This window comes from Sinocyclocheilus anshuiensis, unplaced genomic scaffold, assembly GCF_001515605.1.
Source record: "Sinocyclocheilus anshuiensis isolate Anshui unplaced genomic scaffold, SAMN03320099.WGS_v1.1 scaffold4601, whole genome shotgun sequence".
Classification (NCBI taxonomy): domain Eukaryota; kingdom Metazoa; phylum Chordata; class Actinopteri; order Cypriniformes; family Cyprinidae; genus Sinocyclocheilus; species Sinocyclocheilus anshuiensis.
Window position 1 is genome coordinate 20,255 of NW_015541143.1, and position 7,800 is coordinate 28,054.

Sequence of the window (7,800 nt, forward strand, 5' to 3'; positions counted from 1 at the left end):
CAACTGAAATATTTGAGAGAACATCACATAAGCTAACTTCATAAATTGATGTTGATTTTCCTTAAATGTGTTTTTTTAATACCATTATAGTGATTAGTGTTCCCTTTGGTTGGGCACTTGGAACTTTGTTTATGTTACTATTATTTTCTTCCTATTAATGCAGCAATTCATCATGAAATCAGAGTTATTTGATTTCAAAGGAAGGAAAGTAATAAATCTGTTGCTTTTAGAAAGTAACTTATTTTCTAATTAAAGCATTAGTACAATTTTTTTGTGTTTATTAATGTACTTTTTCAAATATCGTTGTTCATAAATACCTTGAGATACTTTTAATTGGATTTATGTAATCCTTAAATAGTGAGTGGGAATATGCTAAAGTCACACACAGACCTAAACATTCAGCACGTGAATCACAACAATGGTAACAATTCAAATCCATTTCTTTTCATTAATTGTAACAATAACCATTTTATTTGCTCTTTTTGTTGTGCTACTACTGACGCAAGACAGCAAATAAAATTGGAAAATAAAAACAACTACTGTAAAACAAAGCAATTGCATAATTTATTCATGCCGCAATACACTCTGGGAGTCAGTAATTCTGAGATAATTGATTCTGCCGCAATGCACTCTGGGAGTCAGTGAGTAGCTATACTATGTCATGAGTAAACCTAAATGAAAGGATCAAGTACCCCCTACAGTTCTTTTTTAGTTACTAGAACTCTCGTGTAAGTAAACTATACTAACTAAGCATTTGTCAGTACAACATACTATTCCTATTTCACTTTACTTCGTTTTTTCAAGGCAATCGGTTTGCATGCTTTTTTTAAGTAAGCCCAACTAATTCGATTTTACAATGTAACTGTAATTGCATATTACTGCATTTAACAGCTAATATTATTATATTATAATATTATGTTAAAGTTTTTCTGTCCCCCTTAAACGATTATCGCACTGCAAAAGAAAACAAAAAGGACATAATGGACTGTAGAAAAAGTGCTCCAAGATAAAATAGCCTTAAGCTACACTGAAAGTGTGCAAAAAAAAAAAGATACTGTAGCTACATATCAACGAGATAAAACTTTTTATTAATATTTTGCAATCAAAAACTCACATGAGCGTGTGGTATGCATTTTTTAACACATTAAATTATGATATGCAAGTCTATGTAGACATTTCATTTTATTTCATTCAAGGATATTTTAAACAAACACACCTTGGCTGTCTTTCATGCATAGCCTATTCCTCAAAGAGAAAATACAGCTGAGCAATATCATGGTAATGTTTATGCTCCGAATATTTAATCTGCAATATGCATAATGCAATACACATTTAAATAATAATAATAATAATACACAACAGGCTACTAAGTGAGAAAACAGTCGCTGTCGATGGTAAAGTCAGGCTACTTGCTAGCTATATAAAAATATACAAAGTAACCTTGTTGCATTAAAGAGCCTGCTTTAACGGATAAAAATAGTTTTGTTGGTAGGCTATACCTTGGTATAAATTATTGCATTTATGAATCAGTGATATTTGTTACTTGAATATAAACCAGTAGTCCTATGTTGCATTTTTGTAACAAATGAGATTAAATTGCAACAAACAAGAACACGAATATGTGATATTAATTTGCAATAGCCTGTTCCTAGAAAAAGACCATTTTGGATTTGGTGCTTGATGAAAAGCAGATTTTCTAACTATAGAAGACAGGAATTTGGACGAGCGGCTTGCGTGCCATCACCTTTCCACCAGATAGTGTAATGTTTTACGGAGGAGAAATAAATAGAATGTTAATTTTACCGGCATCTAGCACAAACATATGGAGGACCAAACCTGCAGAAATTAAAAATAAATAAATAAGCAAATAAATATATGCTGAACTATATTCTTGAACAGATTACGCTGTATTAAGCAGTATATAAAAAGTGTTTCTGTTGCTTATAAAAACGTTTGTGTATTTGACAAATATTGCATTTAATTCACTTTATCTGTGATAAGACTATGTAACTCCGACTGGATTGAAATAATATACACCTAGGATGCCTTGAGGGTGAGTACTTCATGGGCTAATTTTCATTTTTGGGTGAACTAACCCTTTAAGACATAACACATAAGACACCTGCTTTTCAGTTATTTTGTCTTGTGGACTATATCTATTGTATAATAGCATATTCAGTACAGTAGTAAATAAATAAAATAAAATAATACTAACTGCTTTTTTTTGCAGGTTTTCGCCACCTGCTGGCGTATTTATGTAATATTAAGGAATGGTCACTGAACGAATCAGTGAACGAATCATTTTGGTGAACGAACTGAAAATGAACGAATCTCTTGAAAGAATCAAAATTTCCACCATTAACTGGAACTGGGAACACTTCCAATAACACACAATGTACTTGTTACATCGTAAGAAGTCGATGCAAAAGTCCATTTGCATTGACACACTATTTTCCTATTTGATACTGTAAAGCTGCTTTGGCACAATCTGTATTGTTAAAACGCTATATAAATAAAGGTGACTTGACTTGACTTTGTCATACTTATTCATACAATAGGATTAACAAATGTAATTAATCGACATAACCATTAATTAGTACTCTAGTTTATATAATAATAACAACATTAATGAACACGCAAACTCCTCCATCGTAGAGCCATTGAAAAAAATATTTTAAAATCCACATGAACCGGTTTCATGACAAATCAGGTCCTCCCTTGAAATTGGGTCTTGGTCTCTGTCAAGTTAATTATTATCCTATAGCCTAAATGTGATGTGAACAATATTAATTTAAAATACTTAGGCTATGGCTTACTAACCTATATAGTGCATAATAAAACTAATCGAACGTAATTACACTTGATTAACTGCTAATTAATAAATAAAAATAATAATACCCTATTAAGAATAATTGAACGTCATTAATTAGTTTTAGTTAGGTCTATAAAATAAAACTTTGGACATTTAGTAAATTTAACCTATAATTAAATTAAAAATAATTGTGAATACATGTAGGGTAAGTGCAAATTCCTGTAACATAAAAACTAAGCTATCAGGCCAATATGTATGCTATGCTAGTACATAAGCTAACTAATACAGACATTAATGGTCATTATAACGTAGTTCAAACAGCATTTATCATAGATTTTGTAGGAACTGTAATCAGGTGAGAGTAAAACAAAAGAGAGTGTCAATTCATAGTTTTCACGTGATGTCTCACACCCTTACAGGAACGCCCACATGGGCAAAACAAGGCTTTCCTCCACTGACCACCAGTTATTTTTACAAGGTTTGCATTATGTAGTAATGTAGTAAGACAGTGATATTTAAAGGCCAAATTCAGTATACACCTTATTGATTTGTACAGGCAAGCAGATGAACCCAGACCTGTTGCTCTGACATCATTGGTGATGAAATGTTTTGAGAAATTTGTCAGGGACAAACTTTTATTGAAAACTCAAAATCTTTTAGATCCATTGCAGTTTGCTTACCAGAGCAGAAGTGGAGTTGAGGATGCCTTATCCACCCTGTTATGATTATGAAACATCTGGAAGTAAAAACCCATGTTAGATTGCTTTTTGTAGAATTTTTGTCAGCTTTTAATCCTATTCAGCCCCATGTTTTAATAAAGATATTAATTTCAGAGATTAAATTAAAATGTAAGAAAGTGGGGTGGTTATTAGATTTTTTTAAGCGATAGATTGCAGAGAGTGAGACTAAACAGCACCTTTTCAGACATCCTTATTACATCCACGGGTTCTCCTCAGGAATGTGTTCTCTCACCCTTGCTCTGCATTTGATATACTAATAATTGTGAGTAAACACACGACAGGTTCATTTTAAAATTTGCTGATGATACTGTTATTGTTAGTTTGCTGACTAAGGATGAGAATTGTCATGGTCCAGTGGTGAATGATTTGATGACATGGTGTGACAGTGCCTTTTTGCAAGAAAACATTAAAAAGACCAGAGATATGGTAATTGATTTTAGATCTAGTCCTTCAGCTCCTCAACCAACTAGCGTGAAAGGTCAAATGGTGGAATGGGCTAGAATTTACAAGTACCTTGGGCTTATCATTGATAATAAATTGCCGATCGATACTCATGTTGAAGCAATATGCAAAAAGGCCAGCAACAGTTACACTGTCTTCTGAGGCTCTCTACTTTTAATATTAGTAGGAGTCAGGACTCTTGTGACCATGTATTATAAATCTTATATTGAATCTGTACTTTGCTTCTCTATATGCTGTTGGTATGGTAATATAAATGTTAAACATCGGAATTCATTCAATGGCATTCTGTCAACCAAGGTAGTAAGATTATTGGCATTAAGCAGACTGGGTTATCAAATAGTTTTGAATGGTTTGTTTTACAGAAAGCTAGAGTTATTCTTGCAGATTGTACTCATCCACTGTTCCATGAGTTTAAAATGCTTCCTTCTGGTATACATTATAGTATGCCTAAACTTAAAAGCGATCGGTATAGACATTCTTTTATTCCCATTGCTGTAAGGCTTTTAAATTTGCAAGATGTCAGAATGTTGTGTTGCTGTTTGTGTTTAGTTTGTGTGTTTTGTATGATATTTTTACAAATTTTATGCTGCACCAATATTTGCCCTTTGGGCTTATAATAAACTTTGAACCTTTGAGAATATAAACGCAATGCGCAAAGTTTCATATTAAATGTTTTCTCATAGAAAACCAATTGCGTTCATGTTCCGGGCTCATTTGCTTGCCTGTATAAAGCATGCATCATCAATAAGGTGTGTACTGAATTTGATCTTTTAATATCACTGTTTTAAAGACACTTACACTGTTTTTAGTGATTGAAATATTGCGGCGGGTGCTTTATGGATTGCTAATGGCCAAAACTTTCATTTTGTTCACATAATTTGTTTTATTCTTTTGAGAGGTGATCTAAATATTTTTGGATTGGAACAGACAGAAAACTGACGGGCTTGTGCTGCAGTTCTATGGATGTTTTTCCAGCCAGGTATTTGAGCAAGTCACGTGACTGAAATCTATGAAGACCGGATTTGTCACCACATTGGAAATTGCTGCCGAGTTTGTTTCATTAGCCTTTTTCACACTTCCATGTTTCTGGCTTCCGGATTGTCACTTGCAGGGTAAAAGTTTTTCCGGTGAGAACAGCGTCTGTACTTAACAAGAAAAATTTCGGGATCAAAGTCTTTTTTTTTTTTTATAAATTAGATATTATGAAAATGCAGAACTCCCGGTGCTTTACTATACTACGCGCTTTTACAACTATGATGAAAACCCAGCAACATATTAACTTTTTGCATCAGCTTTGGGTCATCACAAATGCTACCCAGCAGGCACCGGACGTCAATATAACGTCAGATTGACGTTGGACCCCAACGTCGGACAGACGTTGCATTTTGGTTGAAAATGAAAATCGGGTTGATGTCAAAACCCAACGTCAGATTGACGTCAACCTCAAACGTTGGACAGACATTGCATTTTGGTTAATTTTTTTTTTTTTCAGTGTAAAACTGTTCTTTTACAGATTTTTCCTAGATTATTGACACATTCAATAAAGTGACATCACTAAATGTTGTATGGAGAAACAGATTTTTCCTAGATAGTGTTTTCCTCAGTATTCGACTGACCCTTGTGGGCTCCGTATAACTCTGATAATATATGTGGACAAACATTACATTGTCTTTTAATTCAAAATCCTATATAAGTGTAATAATAAGTAAAAATCAAAACATTCAAATAAAGGTCCATGATTCTGCACCAGAAGTGACAGACAGAAGATAAAGAGCAATCCTCCAAATCTGAAGTAAACAGCTGGATCCTTGGTGCGTCTTGGGGTTAGAAAGAAAGAAAGAAAGAAAGAAAGAAAGACACAAATTCACTGAAAAGTCCTTAAAGGAGGATTTAATTTATGTACCTTTCCTTTAAACAACATTTGACATTATGAGACATTCTGGCTAATCTAATGATCTAGTTGTGACCTAATGGTCAGAGAGTCGGACTTGTAACCTGAAGGTCGCGGGTTCGAGTCTCAGTATTGGCAGGAAATGTAGGTGAGTGAATGTACTCTCTTCGACCCTCATTACCCACAACTGAGTTGCCCTTGAGCAAGGCACCTAACCCCCAATCACTCCACGGGTGGCGCAGCAAAAATGGCTGCCCACTGCTCTGGGTGTGTGTTCTCTACTCACTGCTGTGTGTGTGTGTGTGTACTCTCAGCTTTGAGATGGTAGTTATAAGGAATATGAGGATTCACAACAATGGACATCTATTTCCAGATGTATCATAGCAAGGTAAACACAGTTGAACCAATTTTTGTACCCGGAAAGTCTCAATTAGTACACCAAAATTTTAAAACTAATATTTTTATTAACTGCAATGGTTTACACACTTTTTCTCTCACAAGTGAGTGAAATGTCAATCAAATGTACTTGATGAGATCATTAAATTACTCAAGATATCATACTTATAGGATGAAAATTCTGTCATCACTTACTCATCCTCATGTCTTTTCCAACCTGTATAACTGACTTTCTTCTGTGGAACACAAAAGAAGATATTTTAAGAAATGTTTTTGTCCATAAAACTTGGTCTAATGTTGTTTGGTTACTGACATTCTTCAGAATATTGTTTCACAGAAGAAAGTAAGTCATACAAGTAAAAAAAAAAAAGAAAGAGGGTGAGAAAATGATGAGTGAGTTTTCATTTTGAGTGAGCTATGCTTTTAAACTCAAAAAGGAAAGTTTGAACCATAGTGTATATGGAGAAGAGGAGGGGTCCAAGAACTGATCCCTGAGGAACCCCAGTGACCAGTTGATTTGCTTTGGATACCTCCACTCCCCAGGCCACTCTGAAAGACCTACCTGTGAGATAGGATTCAAACCAGCGAAGATAATCCCTGTGATGTCCAGTGATGAGAGGGTGGACAGGAGGATCTGATGATTCAGTGTCAAAAGCGGCAGATAGATCCAGCAGAATAAGAACTCATAATCTGGAATCAGCTTTTGCAATCTGCAAGGCTTCAGTGACTGAAAGTAATGCAGTCTCAGTTGAATGGCCAACTTCTGAAACCTGACTGGTTAACGTCCAGTTGGTTATTCTGTGAAAGAAATAATGATACCTGGTTGAAAACAACTCATTCAAGTTTTTTTTTTGCTATGAATGGAAGGAGAGAGACAGATCTGTGAAGTGTTTAATGTAGGTTTTTTGAGCAGTGGGGTTACCCAAGCCTGCTTGAATGTGATGGGGAAAAAGCCTGTGAGAAGAGATGTGTTGGTTGTAGGATCTCTGTCTTCAAACGGACCCACTTACACTATTGAGTCACACATGAAACAATCACATTCCATTGAGACAAACTGAGGCGCCCCTATGCAACCAGCTGCGGTCGTAAAACTCATGCAGGGTCAGTGAAGTGTTGAAGCAGTTCCTGTACTATCTAGCGTATCGTCTCAAGAGACTCAAATAAAAACAGTGCTTAAACCCTAACTCAAACTAGGATACAAAACTATCTTTGTTTACGGGCTTTCAAGGACCAGATGCGTGATACCCCTGACCAGTTAACACATAAATTGCTAAATCCGATAAACAGAAAGTGACAGATTAAGAGCTCTCTGTCCAGGAGAAGAATGGCAGACTCCCAACTCGTGACATGGGCATGACCTCAGGACACCTCCCCTTTTCCCCCGCATTCCAAAAAAGGGACACGAAACGTACAACAGACAATTTCAACAGAAAATCAGTTATGCGCATAACAGGGCAACCAGATTCACAAATAATATGTTGTATGTCTTATATATATAT